Below are 14,522 nucleotides of genomic sequence, written 5' to 3' on the forward strand. Positions count from 1 at the left end.
ACTGCTTTCCATTACTGTATAGCCCGCCAAGACTATTATCCGCGAATTGCTCGCGGTCACGAGATAAAAGTTCACAAGGTGAAGGAAAAGATCACGTAGATAGATAAATCATATTACGTCGCAAGATGCATGGAATGGTGAACAAGTTTCAAGTAGGTGATGCACTTATAAATAATTAATAACTCATAATGCATAATACAGGAGGCAGGAGAAAGATGGAACAGCGGTTGAATAAAGGGAAATGATGCGATCGAGGATATAATACGACTCGGAAGGATGCAAAAGGTGCAGTTCGCGTACAACAGTAAAAGAAACGAAGATTAATCGACGAGAATCGTTGTTCCTTTCTTTTTTCTTCTCCTGCTCTTCCCTTTTTTCTTCCTCGCTCGTTCTTAAGCGCGTTTTTTCGCCCAAAGTAGAAACATTCGAGGATCCGACCACGAAATAGCAAACCTTTACCAGGAAAATTTATCGAGATATCGAGGAAATCTGGCGCCGCGGAAACGGTTGGTCGCTTCAGGTAAAAAGCTTCGTTAGAAAAAAGGAAAAAGGAGAGAGAGCGACCCGACGTTAGATACTCTTGCGCCAGGTGAGTATTCGAGAGCAAAAAAATTAATCGAGGGTATGGAAAGTGAAAAATATGGTGGACGATCGTTATGCGTCTTGAAAAACCAGACCGAGCTCCGGCCCATTCGCTTTGATATAAAATATCGTGTCGTTTTCTTCTTTCGTTTTTCGTACATTTGACCGGTTTGCACTTTCCTTAATATCACACGCGAGAGTAGCGGCATGGTACGGCTCTTTATCGATATTTAAAATTATCACAAGAAGACGCATCGCGCGGTGTCCCTCCACGTATCGAATGGTCAAAATCAACTGGAACCATCAGATTTTACAACTGGAAATAAAGTTTGGAAGTTCGTAGAGAGATGAACTTCCGTAAAGGCGTTTCGGAATGTTAGCCGGAGTCTCACGTTCACGACATTAAATTGATCCGATCCGTGCGTGCACCACTCAGAAACCCATATTTTTCCGAGCGTGTTTGTAAATCGCTTTATTTCCGAAAGTTAAATTCCGAGTTTCTGAGTGAACGTACCGGTGATATCGAACTTGAAACATCGAACAAAGTGAAAGGCAAGGGAACTCTGCACGGCAATGTTCGATAAACGTTCCGCTTGCTTTACCTGACGATGCATTCAAAGTAGCGTCACACTACCTGCATCTTCTCAGGTAGTTGGAAAATTCCTATGGTAAGCTGTATTTACGGTCCGGATAAGCCCTAAAAATGGTTTGAACAGGTGGTACCTGTACCAAACATTGACGATTTACAGTGATTTATAAAACGCCATTTAGGAGCTGGACGAAATTAGATTAAAAAAGTACACACGCGCGCGCACGCTCCTTTATTTGCTTTATCGCAAAGTAGATAAAATCATGTAGCATTTTTACGTTTGTCGTTTCTCTTTCGCTTTATAGTGAATTCCACATCATTCGGAATAACGATATAAATAAGCAAGTTCAAGAGGAAGAAATTTGATCACAACTTAGTCATTTGTATCACTTTTGCTGCAAAATTTTGAATTTCGTAATAGCGTAAGGCCAAACCAGGTTATAAATAGCGATTTTGATTTTTTAAATGGTGAAATAGATAATGGCGAGAAGCATCGTTCGAGCCTCAAGTCGACAGACCCGTCGACCAATACATCTTTTTTTTTTCTTTCACAAAGTAACTTCATCTTCGCCTAGGAGTTTAGGAATAGAAAAGAGTGACCTTCACTTTCGAATAAAATATTCTACTCATTAGAATTACAATTCTGACTCGTTCGCAACATTTCAAAATGCATGTAATTGTGCTTTAGAGACACAAAATAAAAATATAAAAATATTCGTGATTTCTTGAACTCTCGTGCCTCTGCTAATTTTTCATTCCTCGAATATACACTGGCTACATGCAGTATATTTCCCTGTGATTGTAAAACTTTATAAATAAGAAAGAAACGAGTTCAATGTGTTCTCGATAAAAAGTCAATAAATTCACCGATAAGCGAACGTAATGTTACAAAGTGACATCTGTCTCCGTTTGTGGAGTACACTGATCTACGCGTCCGAATGACAGCCAAAGAACGACGGGATAAACGACAAGACTGGAATAACTATACCGCGATATGCTATTCTGTTCTCGTTGATTACGTATTCCTTTCGGCCTGTGTATTTTTTCGATCTTACGAGCCCTCTTGCACGCTTATCTGATAAATTTCGAAACAGCCGGCTGCCGGGAAATTCTGCCGCGACGATGATACCCGTCCGTTGTTCCATCGTCGTAACTTCTCTACCCTGTTTCGTGCTTTTTAAAGGGCCGATGCACGGGACGACGGAACGTCGCAGGTAAGAGCCTCGACGAGAACTCTTCTCGTCGCGCCACTTTACGGCGAACGAAGTTTGATTCGGTTAGCAATAAAAAGAAATTGAAAAATCAAGCAACCCTTGACATGGAAATTGAATTTCGCGAAATCCACGCTGGCAATTTTTATAGACTGGTAAAAATTGGACATTTGGCGAGATACACGTGCGAGAACGAATCGAGTTGGTCGACAATTTTCTCAGAGTTGTTAGCGTCGTGTACGTTAAAAACGTGCTAATTCGTTGCGTAAATATGTAAATGGTAAAGCATGTATTTGCGTTTTTAATGAAATAGACAGAATGCAGACTCACCGCGTATCAGCCGGGAATCGACGAATATCAGCTGTCGCACGAGACACGTATTCCACAATTTCGCTGTATTCATTGTCTGCACTCACTTTGAAAGGCAACTTAACCTCGTACGAAAATATCGCTCGAAGCATCGCTGGCGCTGGAAAACACACGGGCCGAATATTGCTGTCATCGTCTGGCCGCGTCCTAATTTGTGCTCGAATCTAACGACTTCTTAGATAAAAGGTTCGTTCTGTAACGTACACGAGCAAGAAACTACAAGCGACGGACGCCAATCGCCAACGTAAAATAGAAAATCACGACTAAAGTGCAGTAAAACGAACGGTTTATTAGAGGTAAACAAGCGTAGACTTCTGCAATGGCATTCCGAGTAACGGTCCATGGCAGCGTACGATGCAATGCGACCGTTAGACGGCAGAGCCATCTATCGATGCGAAGGATCGACCATGATCGACGCATCTCGGTCGTCGTTGAGTCGAACGCCGCGTCGAACGCCGCACAGCAAACAATCAAACGATTGCCATATCGATATATACTGGTTAAATTCTACGGTCGAAGATCGCTTAAATACATCGAATGCTGACCGTTTCGCGAATCTTTCCGTTCGATCGTATCGAAACAACCATATCGCAGATATTCGACTTCGCGGATATCCGAGTACTCAAAGCCTCACCAAAGTACCGTTCCAGATGATCCGCTACTATTCCCCTGGCTCGCGATCCACAGACAAAAGCGTAGCGGAAGTTAATCGACGGCAATCCCTTTTTATCCGCTGCCAGCATTTTGCTCGGCGAGATAAAATCATTTAAAGAACGACGCTGGATTCACAGTTATCGATGGAATTCCGTTTTCTCCCCGTTTCTCTGGAAAAACGTTCGAGGAATCGAGCGGCTATTCGCAGAAACGGAATGAAACAAAGCGCGAAGCCGTGAAGCGAAAAAGAACGAGAGAGACAGATATATATATATATATATATATATATACACACACGTATACATATATACAACAAGTACGTATGTATATATATATAGAGAGAGAGAGAGAGAGAGAGAGCGAAAGCGGATGAGCGTACGAGCAGGTTAGTACATACGTCGACTTTAAAAGAGAAAAGCCAGGAAAATGGAAGACCGGCGAGATCGATGGGTGCCAGAAAAATGTGCACCGAAATTTATATAACGAGGAATTCCATTATGCCAGGCCTCGATACCCTTGGAGCCAACGGTGATGGCGATGGTTGCCTGGTATCGGAATATCGAACGACGTGTTTCATCGACCGAGATAAGATCCGTTTACATTTCCAACCCCCCTCCACCGACCAGCCACTTCGTCCGTTCTCATGCATGAATCACGTCACTGTCGTAATTTAACGGAAAACTAATTTTTCGTCTCGCCAGTGTTCACCAACACCCTTCGAGCGGATCCTCGTAGTCGGTGTTCGGTCGACCCAACGATTCCGCTAGATAATGGAGGGCGGTTGACGGTCAAAGTAGAACAATGTGTAATACGACCAAAAGCAGATACCCCCTGGCATTAGAGTAACGTTTAGAAGCCGATTTCGGACGAAGAAGAATAGTCGGAACTCGTACTCGTTGCTTTGTACACGATAAACGGAGGACAATGGGGATTCGCCGGAAATGTACAGTCTACGGAATGCTGATGAAAACCCCTACTAAGTGGACGGGGAGAAAAGAAAGAGCATAGTGGCGAAATTACGAAGAGCACTGACCGTATAATTACCGGCCTATTTGAATTAAACGTTCCAACGAAGTTTCTGATTTCAGCTGGACTATGACGAACCACGTGTATCTAAGTTATATCCATTTTATATATTTATCTATGTATATGACGTATCGCTCAACTAGTGGCACACTGTGCAAGAAACCGATTCTACGTAAAAAAATGAGAAATATCTGTGACGCAGTTTATTTCGTTCGAAGTATCGAATTTACGGCGCGAAATTGAAGGAAAGAAAAGAATACTCGAAAGGGGGAATTATTTACAAAAGCGAAAAACAGAATCCTTAACGATGTTTTTACCGAAGAAAAATACGCAAGCCATTGTTATACCGGCGAAAGATAATTTGTTAGCAAAATGTATCGCGGTTTTATTATTTACCGCAATATTTATCGTTTGTCTATAGAACGTTGCCCGAAAATGCCCATATTCGATAAATGTACGATAAATGTACGATAAATGTACAACGAATCTTTGATTTATTTGGAACCGCAGCTTCGATTGAAAACAGCGTTATTCTATATCTCTGTTCTAATCTTCTCACGTAGAATCATTAGCCTTCGATGATATTCCACGTGTTTATAGGATTACCACCGCCGTTGAAACTTGTTTAGGCAAAAATCCGCAACTTTCGGTATTTCGGTACTCTGAGTCTAAATTACGAGAGAAAAACGAAAGCCGACATTGCGAAACTAGTGGTGAAAACAGATGTTTACAGCTGAGAAGTAATCGTGGAAAGAGAGGAGTAATTTGGATAAACGAACGAAAGTCATTGTAAAGGACGCGAGGTGTTATTATTTTAATGGAACCATTAGAATTCTATTGAAACAGAAATAGCGTCAATACGGATATTTGAAAAGGACAAATTAAAGGTTCCGCGATAAGAGATAAAACGAACGCACAGATATTCGCTAAATTAATGTTATATGGAATATTCGGCGACTCTTCGGAAGTGAGTTCAATTTGACAGATGCACCGTGAGTTTTGGGAGCAGCGGCGTCAAATTGAATTTTAACTCGAATCGTCCGCCTGTCGCGAGCAGTTTTCCCTCTCTCGTCGTTGAAACCAGTTTTCCAGTTCGAAAACGGCCGAGCCTAAATCACTTTTAATTAGAAACGATCATCGAGTCGCGTCAAGTTGCACTTTTGTTCGCCTTTCGAGCGCTTATTCCACTTGAGGTGCAGTTCACGTCGATTTTCGAGGTGCGTGCCGCGAGCTTTCGGAACGCTTGCAAATAAAAACGACAGCTCCGGATAAAATTTGCAGAGTGAAATATCGAAGGTTTGGCGAAAAAACAACGCGGTGGACCGATTTAGATTTCATTTCCTTTCTGGCTTTTTTTCTCTCCTTGTTTCCCCTTTGTCTTTTTTCATCATCGATAACTCTACGATCATCGACATTCGCGAAATAACTTGTATTACGAATTATCTAGTTTCACGCCTGCGATCACTGCTATTTTGTCACCGGATTAATCCTGCGTCTATAATTAACAAGTTTACAAATACAATGCTTAAGCCATATTTAACTGAAACTGAATTTTCGATAGGTACACCCGTTAATATTCAACGTGTTTAAATCCATATTACGATAATACCCTGTCGTATATAATTTTCGTTTGCGCATACGATTGCGCCACCGGCTAATTTATTCGGCTGCGGCAGATTCAACCAATTTCAATCAAAAGAGGAATACTTAATCCAGTATTAACTCTATGAGCTGTTACAATATCGCTGGTGCGTATTTTCTATAGATCCTTTCTGCAAGTATCCGGGTCATATCGATTATCGGTATTAAACGTAATGCTAGTAATGGCTATCGGCTTACATGCTACGTGAGCTCGTATTTGGGAAGAAATTCACACTGTCAAAGATGGTCTGACGGATTAAGATGATTAACAAGACGTCGTTCTTATGAGGTAGTTTATCTCCGTTGATCGTGTTTATTTCGAAATTTGAACATCAATTTAGAATAAAACAGAGGAGATTTTTTACGTATATATATATATATATATATATATAATATATAAGTCATATGTAAATTACAAATAATAAGACGAAGAACGTTTCAGGGAAATTTGAAAACCGCAAAATCCCTGTAGGAATGACGTTAGCAAGGCTTCGTCTCGTCGAATCAACGAACTTCTCGATAACATTTTTCTTCGCATGATCCACAATCGTCACAACGTACGCGTTGATTGCGTACCAATGATCGACGAATATTCTTACGCTCGCTCTAGTTTTTCCCGCGGACATTCCAATGTCCGGTTTGTCAAGTATTCCACGATGCCGATAAATTTTATAAACGTCGACCAATGCAATAGAAATTTCTCATCCACAAGCAGTAGCAACCCCGCGGATCGGTTTGAAGCGCGCGGTCTGTATCGAACGAAAACTGCACGACGATACGCTTTCCGGATGCGCGAATTAATATTAAATACATGCGTGTAAATTGATACGTATATATTTGGTCGGCAAACGTGTACGCTCATTTGGACGATTTAAATAATTCGTATAATATCGAGCGATGGAAAGCGTGGCAGCGGCAAAAGGAAAAAGAAACGAACGCACATCGTTGCGATCCTCGAGAAATATTCATAACGTTTAACGCGCATCTCGTATTTCCGTTCAATCGACGAGTTAATAATGACACCTCGTTGGAGCAGAACGGATTAAAATGTTTCGATCTCGCGTTTGAACGTCGGTTTTCAGGCGTAAAATTTCGCTGGTTAAATCCGACGACCATAGTTCGTACGACGGAGGGAATTGGACCGATCGAAACAGAGAGTAAAGGAAGAGCGGCCGAATCGAGCAGTAAGCACAACCACCGACCATAAGCAGCGGACCAACGACGATTTTTCCTTCATTTCGATGGCCACAGATGTAAGTTCTTGGTAGCGCGTCGCGCACGGGTTACGATCTGGTCGTTGCACGGAGACGAGCATCACTGCTTCGTATATCTCTCTTTTCCTCTGTTTTTGGAATCGAATGCCCTAGATGAGAAGATTCTTTGAACGCGCTTATTTCGTCGGGCATTTTCATTTCTGTGTCCACGAGTGTCGAGTCAAACTCGTTTGGCTCGGAGAAGAAGAAAAAAGGAAAGAAGGAAAAAGGAGCGAATGAAAGGGGAGAAGAAAAACGCTACAATCGGCATTTTACTAAATTTAATTGAAGCATGGATATTGTTCCGTATCGCGTTTGAAGTTGAATCGAACGCGATTTAATTTCGGCGCGACCGGTTCATCGAATTCTATGATTGAATTTCCTAGTTGGATGGAGCTACTTGCCTATTTAGATGTAAAAAGGTACACGTTGGCGTCCTTTCTTTCTCTCTTTTCATATCGGCGTTCGTCTTCCGTATATTTAGAAAAAAATTATGAACGAGGATGTTGAATTTTTTATCGCATTCACGTTTAAATGCATACATCGATGCCTGAGAGCTTAACGCGAGCATAATTTGTTTTATATGCTTTTAAAAGCATGGCGGAGTAACTAATTGTGTTATATCAAGTAATAAAAGATGTAAAAGCTACTACTATGTAAAGTGAACGAAATGACGTTGTATCGTTATTTAATTAAAAATTTCAATAGATTACGAGGTAAACAAATTAATCAGGTTTTCCCTCTATGCTCAAGTAGTTAATTTCATCGCAATTTACCGTAAACTAGGTTTACATAGGATCTCTGTCACATTTATCTTAGGCAACATCGTTCGGCGCGGTTGTCTATGGTACAATTAATAGGCAGCGTAACGGAGAAAGTTACAAACTTGCTGGAGCAAGTTACGTCGAATAATAAATCTATTATTTATTCCAATAGTCGTAATTCCGAAATGGCACGAGTTTTATCTTTACGAAAATATCTAAATATAAATCATAGTTTCTAAATTAATATTTCCAATGGAAAGGTAGTGCTTTTTACGAGAAAGTCGATCCTTAACGAGGCTAAGTACAAAAAGGAAGTGGAAAGTCCGCAAGCACTCCTTGACCCTCCTAAACTTTCCAAGCGAAAGAAAAAAATAAAAAAAAAATAAAAAAATAAAAAAAGGAGAAAAAGAAAAAAAGAATTTTACAACATACCTAGGAAAATGTGGTGAATTAAAAACAGACGTTTGGAAAATAGCAAACGGTATTTGAAAAACGTTGCACGAACAATTTGACGCTTCGTTACAGGGGACTGTTTCTCGAAGAACCGGTGATATCTCGAAAATGAGTTCTACTCGTCGACGGAAGTGCTTCCGTCGCAAACCGAGGAACTTTATATTTCTAAAAAAGTAGAATAAAAAAAAAAAAAAATACGCCTCTCAGCTAATTAGTAGCTGCACAAACGTGACTTTGTCAACCCCGTTTCCGGAATGATTTTTTAATTTCGTTCGTTTACTAGTTCCGCCGACGAGCGTTCCTCTCTAAATCTTCTGAAAGGGCACACGCGATTACATGCCGCATTACCTGCACAGAATTTTCGTAGCAGCATTTTTGACGTAGAAATTATGACTAACGATAATTTGTTAGTTTACTCTGAAAGTATGGGACGAATTGGTAGTCGTTGCACGAAACTTCTATACAAGGTTACATGCATACTAGGAAACCGCAAACTAAATTAAACGAAATTAAAAGGAGATTTCTTAAAATTAGAGTTACGTAGTAACATCATAAAACTAAACTACTTGTGCTTTTTTCACTAACGAGTTTGCTTGGAGGGTGGTAGTGGTGGAGGTTTACAGGGACAAAATTAATGTTTCCTCGACGATCGCCGAAAAATGCCTTCCCGGACCGTCGTCCCTTCCAACGAGACCATCGCCCTAACCACTTGACACGCGGGCATGGGGCAACGTCGGGATTGCATGCGGATGCGTCGAGGGCAGACGCATAGAGACGGTGGAGGAGATGACCGGAGGTGAAAGGATCGAGTGCCATGTCCACGGTATGGTACGTGGTATACGCTCACGTAGGCCGTGAACTGTGGGCGACACGACATGTCTGAGGGATGCAACGAACGGCACAGCATGGAAAATGTAAGGCGATAATAACGCGCTTTAGCGCTCGATCAATCGGATTAGCCGATATATACGCTATAGCCGACTATTATTACGGGCGCGCTCGTACCTCGAAACGCTGTCACGCTTCGTTTTATAGAAAGGTATTTTCCATGGTAGTGGGTGTGCACACGTGCGACACGGGAACTCGCATACCGTCTCTCGGCACTCTGCGCGCAGACTATTTCGACCCTGTCGGTTTTATTGTCCGCTATGGAAAAGCGTATCCGGGACCGAACGATCACATCGATCAGGTAAAATAGATCAGAAGAAAAACTGGTTCGATCACAAGGTGGTTGTGTCTCGAAATTCCTCGTGTTTCGGCGCGCCTGGATTTTTGGCACGAACGGAAGCGAGTTACTCTCAAGAAATGTTCCATCTTCCGCCCTTTGGCATGGGCAGGTACGCGCGCGATTAACATTGAATACAACGACCGGAAAGTGTGAAATAACTTTAATTAGCATTTTACATGGCTTAAAGTTGTCTCCCTCTGTCGTTATAAATTATAACAAAATATTTTGCAAGCCGCTTTTACATCGACGAAATTACTTAACGTCTGTCCCGTAACATTTTCATTCTGTATGCGTCCATTACGTCCTTCGTAGAGTAGAGTAAATGTTGTATAATAAAATTACGATCGAGACGCGAACAAAGGATAAATATAACAAGTGAAAGAGGACGATCGTACAACATGTATGTGTTGCGAAGCAACGAAATTAAAAGTAATAGAAACTTGACAATTTCAATAAGAAAATATCTCTGAATCGGAGATATTCGATTAAAGACGAGCAACACGCGGCTGCTACACTCGAAAACGGTCAAAATAGTAAGAATTTTTCGCCTTCGACGGTACAAACAACATATAACGTCACGGGAAATGCTTACTACGAAGAAAGAAGAAAAGCGCGCGTTAAATATCAACGATCTGAAATACCCAACGCGTTTAACGTTGAAACGCGAATGAAATGCGCCAAGGAACGGTTGTATATAGATCTTTATGGTGTTAACACGGTTTCAATTTTCCGGACGATCCCTGTGGGAGCGAGCAAATTTTGTTTTCATACGCGTTCGTACTTGCACTTCCCCTGTGATATAAAGAAGAAACATAACGACGCGTGCTCTGAATATTATAGCAACAAAGGGGATGTAGGTGTAACGTCGGAAATGTCAAGGAAGAGAAGAAAAAAAAAAAGAAAAGAAAAGCGGAAGAGAAAAAAAGGGGGAAAAGTGGTCCCGCGAGTGGATCAATCGTAAGCAATCGTTGCAACAGGACTTCCCTTTAATTTATAGCATGATTCGCTCGAATTTCCCTCTTGTTTTACCCACACGCACAAGGAGAATTGAATTCGTTCGTTCCGCGAGTAGCCATGGATTTATCTTTTTCGGGGGAGAGTAGAGGGGATGGTAACAGAGCAATTGCGAGAGTCGAGAATTTTAACGACCGGGTGGTCGATTATCGTGGAAATCGCTCGGGCGTTTCGGAAGTCACGAACTGCTTCGACGTTTCTGAAATGTTTTTTCCACGAGACTGGCTAACGAATCTTTGTTTATCGGAACAACGTGCATTCGTATTTCGTCCTGTCTCGGTATTTAAAAAATTGACCGTGTGAAATATATAGTTGTCTATATACCGTTTTAGAAATACCGATATCCCCATTTCGGTTTCGACAAGGAAAGCGGATTATCGACATTTACAACGTTCGAAACAGATGAATTTTCGCATCGATCGTTTGATCTGTATCGTCACAAATGAAAGTAAGACAAACAGCACCGCCTATCTTACCGTTATCTCGCTCCCCCGGACGATTTTCTGAGAATATCCGTTTGCAGAAATTCGGCGAATTCGGCCTCTCGATGTAATCCCTGTCGTTTCCACGTGGTCTCATTCGACACGCGCAAACTGTTCTTCGTTTACGAGCAGATTGGCGGCGAAGCGGGGATTGGTGGCGGTTTAACAATTCCGGTCATATTTCGAGAGTAACGAGCCGTTATCCATCATGCGATCGCGAGTCAATAAATTAATCGCGTGCCGTGTACGCCCTCGCGCACACACACATAAACCGACACAGTGGAAGCCTGTTATCCGCGAGATTCACCGCGAATTCACCGGCTGATTTTCTGTAATTGCCACGAGCGGCAAAATATAGTTTCTCTTGAGCTGCTTTCCGCGTGCATCTAGCCCTCGATCCCTTTCCTCCCCTGTCCGGCTAAAATCCAGTTACCTGGCGGCGTCGATCGAAGTGTACCTATCGACGATTGTGTGTCCCTAGCCTTACCTAGCCTTTAATGCGACTAATGAAATTTCAGCGACGTAATTGCCGCGGTAATTAGATAATTGTGTACCAGACTTTACGACCGCTCCACGGTGAATTCGTAACGAAATAATCGTCCTATAAAAGTCGGCCTCCGTAAATGCATTTACCAGCCGGCGCCGGGAGAGAAGAGGGCTTTCGCCGTGTCGATCGGTTCTTACATTGTTCCCCAGAAGTGGTAGCCCGTTTGAAACCGAGAACCAGCAAATCATACACAATTCATCGCGCCGCGCCGATTCGTCGCTTGGACGCGATTGATTGAATTCGCCTGATTGCTTCGCCGAACACGGGGCCCTGTCAATTTCCGACTCGTTGTTTTTATTAAGCTGCCCCTAGTGGCTGCTTTAAGCGGTGGCACGCGTTTGTTGGCGTTGCTTCTTTCAACGCCCGCCTCTTGGCCCGTTTCAATTCACGGCCAATCGGTCACCGAATTTTGTTCGTCGGATTGATCCGACTTCTGCGACTACCGAATTTCTTCGTCTTTGGTAATACAATCTGTTCGGTTTTGAGAAAATGACGAAACCGAAACTTTCAAATTTCGATGATTCTCCCGTGATAGAATCGAAATTTCACGCTCGATACAACCATTTTAACTCATGCTCTTGTCCCGATGAAACGTGATCTTACTCGACAGTTAACCGAACCACTACAATATTTTTACGTTTTCGCCAGAAATATACTTTTGCATGTTTTACTTCGCAAGTGGATAATTTCGGAATTGCTCCATTAACGTCGACCTCTTTGTTTTATAAGGTCGAGAATCTCGTTCGAAGTTCGCCAAGTGCAAAGTTCAAAACTATTTTTCGCGAATCTCAAGAATGTGTGCAGATAAAATTCATATTGGACGCTTCGTAATTCCATCGACGAAAACTGTATCACGACCGCAGAAATGTAACAATTTTCACGCAAACGATAAAGAAAAAAAGCAAAAATACGTAAAAGCGTGTGCGAGTTATGCGATAAACGGTACCTGTTACTATTTCGAAGATATCGTAATTCGATCCTAGCGAAAATAAGCTGCCCGCGGAAGGATAAATAAGCGAAAGAAGAGGTAATCAGGGAACCTTCTTCTTTCAAAGAATTACTTTCGCGCCAACCTAATAAGCTGCGAATAAGTAAAAATGGAATTCTAATTATGCGAACGAGGGAGTTGGAGAAAAACGAAATTATTCCCAACTAATTACATCGCGCTTCTTCCAATCCCAATTCTCCTCGGCGTGCGCTTCTCTGTCGTCGGCTTCCCTTCTTCTTTCCCGATCCATTTCTAACGAAAGGTTCTTTTCATTAACTCAAGCCGGACGAACGAACCGCCGTTCGTACGAATAAAAAGCCGCAAGATTCCGCAATGTGCTTCGAATCGTGTGGAGTTTGCGCGACAACAAGGAAATTTATCGAAAATAAATAGCGCGCATTCTTTCTTTTTCTTACATCTGTCTTGTCAGGCCTCGACTCGAGCTCCGTCGGCTGAATCTCGATCAAAGGAGAGGAAATTTTAAACAGATTCGATGGATCGACGATTCTCGTCTGAAAAACGGATATTCGATTACTCGTATGATTTGTTTCGTCGTTCGTTCGACTCGTACGTCACGTTGAAACAGAAGAAACAACTAATTTCTACTGGTAAACGTATTTTTGATAGTTGAAGCGTATATATTTCTTGCGAATGGAGAAAAGTGAATTTTGTTCTGTTGCGATACGAGGAAAATATCAAACTTCGGCTGCTGTATAATGGCGTCGCGCTTCGATCAAAAGAAGGAAGGTCGGCATTTTATTGTTTTAGATAAAAAACATTTGAAGTATGGCTTCTTCGAAGCATTTTTATAAGAAGATTTTGTTGGTTGGCATCCTTCCACGATGCTCGATGTTATATTCTATGTATAGAATACTATAATGTAATTCTTCTCTGTATTCTTCTCTTTTACCGTGGAGTATTTTCCATGTTACCAAAAAATAATGGAAATCACGATCCCACTACAGAGTAATTTCGATGTCGTACAGATATCTTTGCTGAAACATTGCGAAGGATACCATTTGTCAATAGATCTTTGATATATTTTAAAATTCAACCACACAAGCGAACCAATTTTATCGTGATAAAATAAACTTTTATTTCAAACGATCGGAATATAAGCGGATATTTCTTTTCGAAATTTTCTCTCCGTCGCGATTATCCCAATCTATCTGCGGTATAATAAACAATTAGGGATCGCAAGCTACAAAGTTACGTTATTAGCGATTAAATCGCAGAGAAGCCTTATCGGGATTAACTGGATAGGTCTGGCGGTCGACGAAGCTTCGATCAAAACTCTTCGATCGGATGATGCCCGTTATTCCTTGCTTCGGCCATTAATCACCTCGTCGAGCACGCTCATAGGAACGGCATAAATACGAAGAGGTAATTAACGTGTCTAGACACCGTCTCGCAATATCGTGTCAACGAATTTTCGGAGATCATTCAGCGCGTGAAAGAGTGGGGGCACAATGGGCGTGCTGCGCGGATAGCGCAAACTCGCGATCCAAACCGTTGCAAGATCAATACCTTAGCGAGAACCGGTTGAACATTTTCGCGCTAACGAATACGTTTCTCTCGCGGTTGCACCGGACGATCTTTCTTGATGATCTTTCATCCGGATCTTGGCGGTGAAAAATTACTAAGCCGCCTCGGTCCTAAGTACTTTTTGTTCCACGCTGTTCTGTATCCAGTTATATATGATGTATGTACGTCGCGAAATA

At 41.9% G+C, this 14,522-nt stretch overlaps 1 protein-coding gene across 6 annotated transcripts in view; it reads right to left on the reverse strand.

Moving 5' to 3' along the window:
• The window catches only part of LOC122577758 (leucine-rich repeat-containing protein 4C-like), a 265,892-nt gene that overhangs the window by 124,427 nt on the left and 126,943 nt on the right, over positions 1-14,522 (reverse strand). Inside the window, exon 2 of one of the 6 annotated variants that reach the window (XM_043749307.1) lies at positions 2,713-2,851. The exons of the other annotated variants lie outside the window; for them this stretch is intronic. The gene's annotated coding sequence lies outside the window, so the exon portion shown is untranslated. The remainder of the gene's footprint in view (positions 1-2,712; positions 2,852-14,522) is intronic. 6 annotated transcript variants of the gene reach the window in all.

Source organism: Bombus pyrosoma, linkage group LG2 (genome assembly GCF_014825855.1).
Source record: "Bombus pyrosoma isolate SC7728 linkage group LG2, ASM1482585v1, whole genome shotgun sequence".
Lineage (NCBI taxonomy): Eukaryota > Metazoa > Arthropoda > Insecta > Hymenoptera > Apidae > Bombus > Bombus pyrosoma.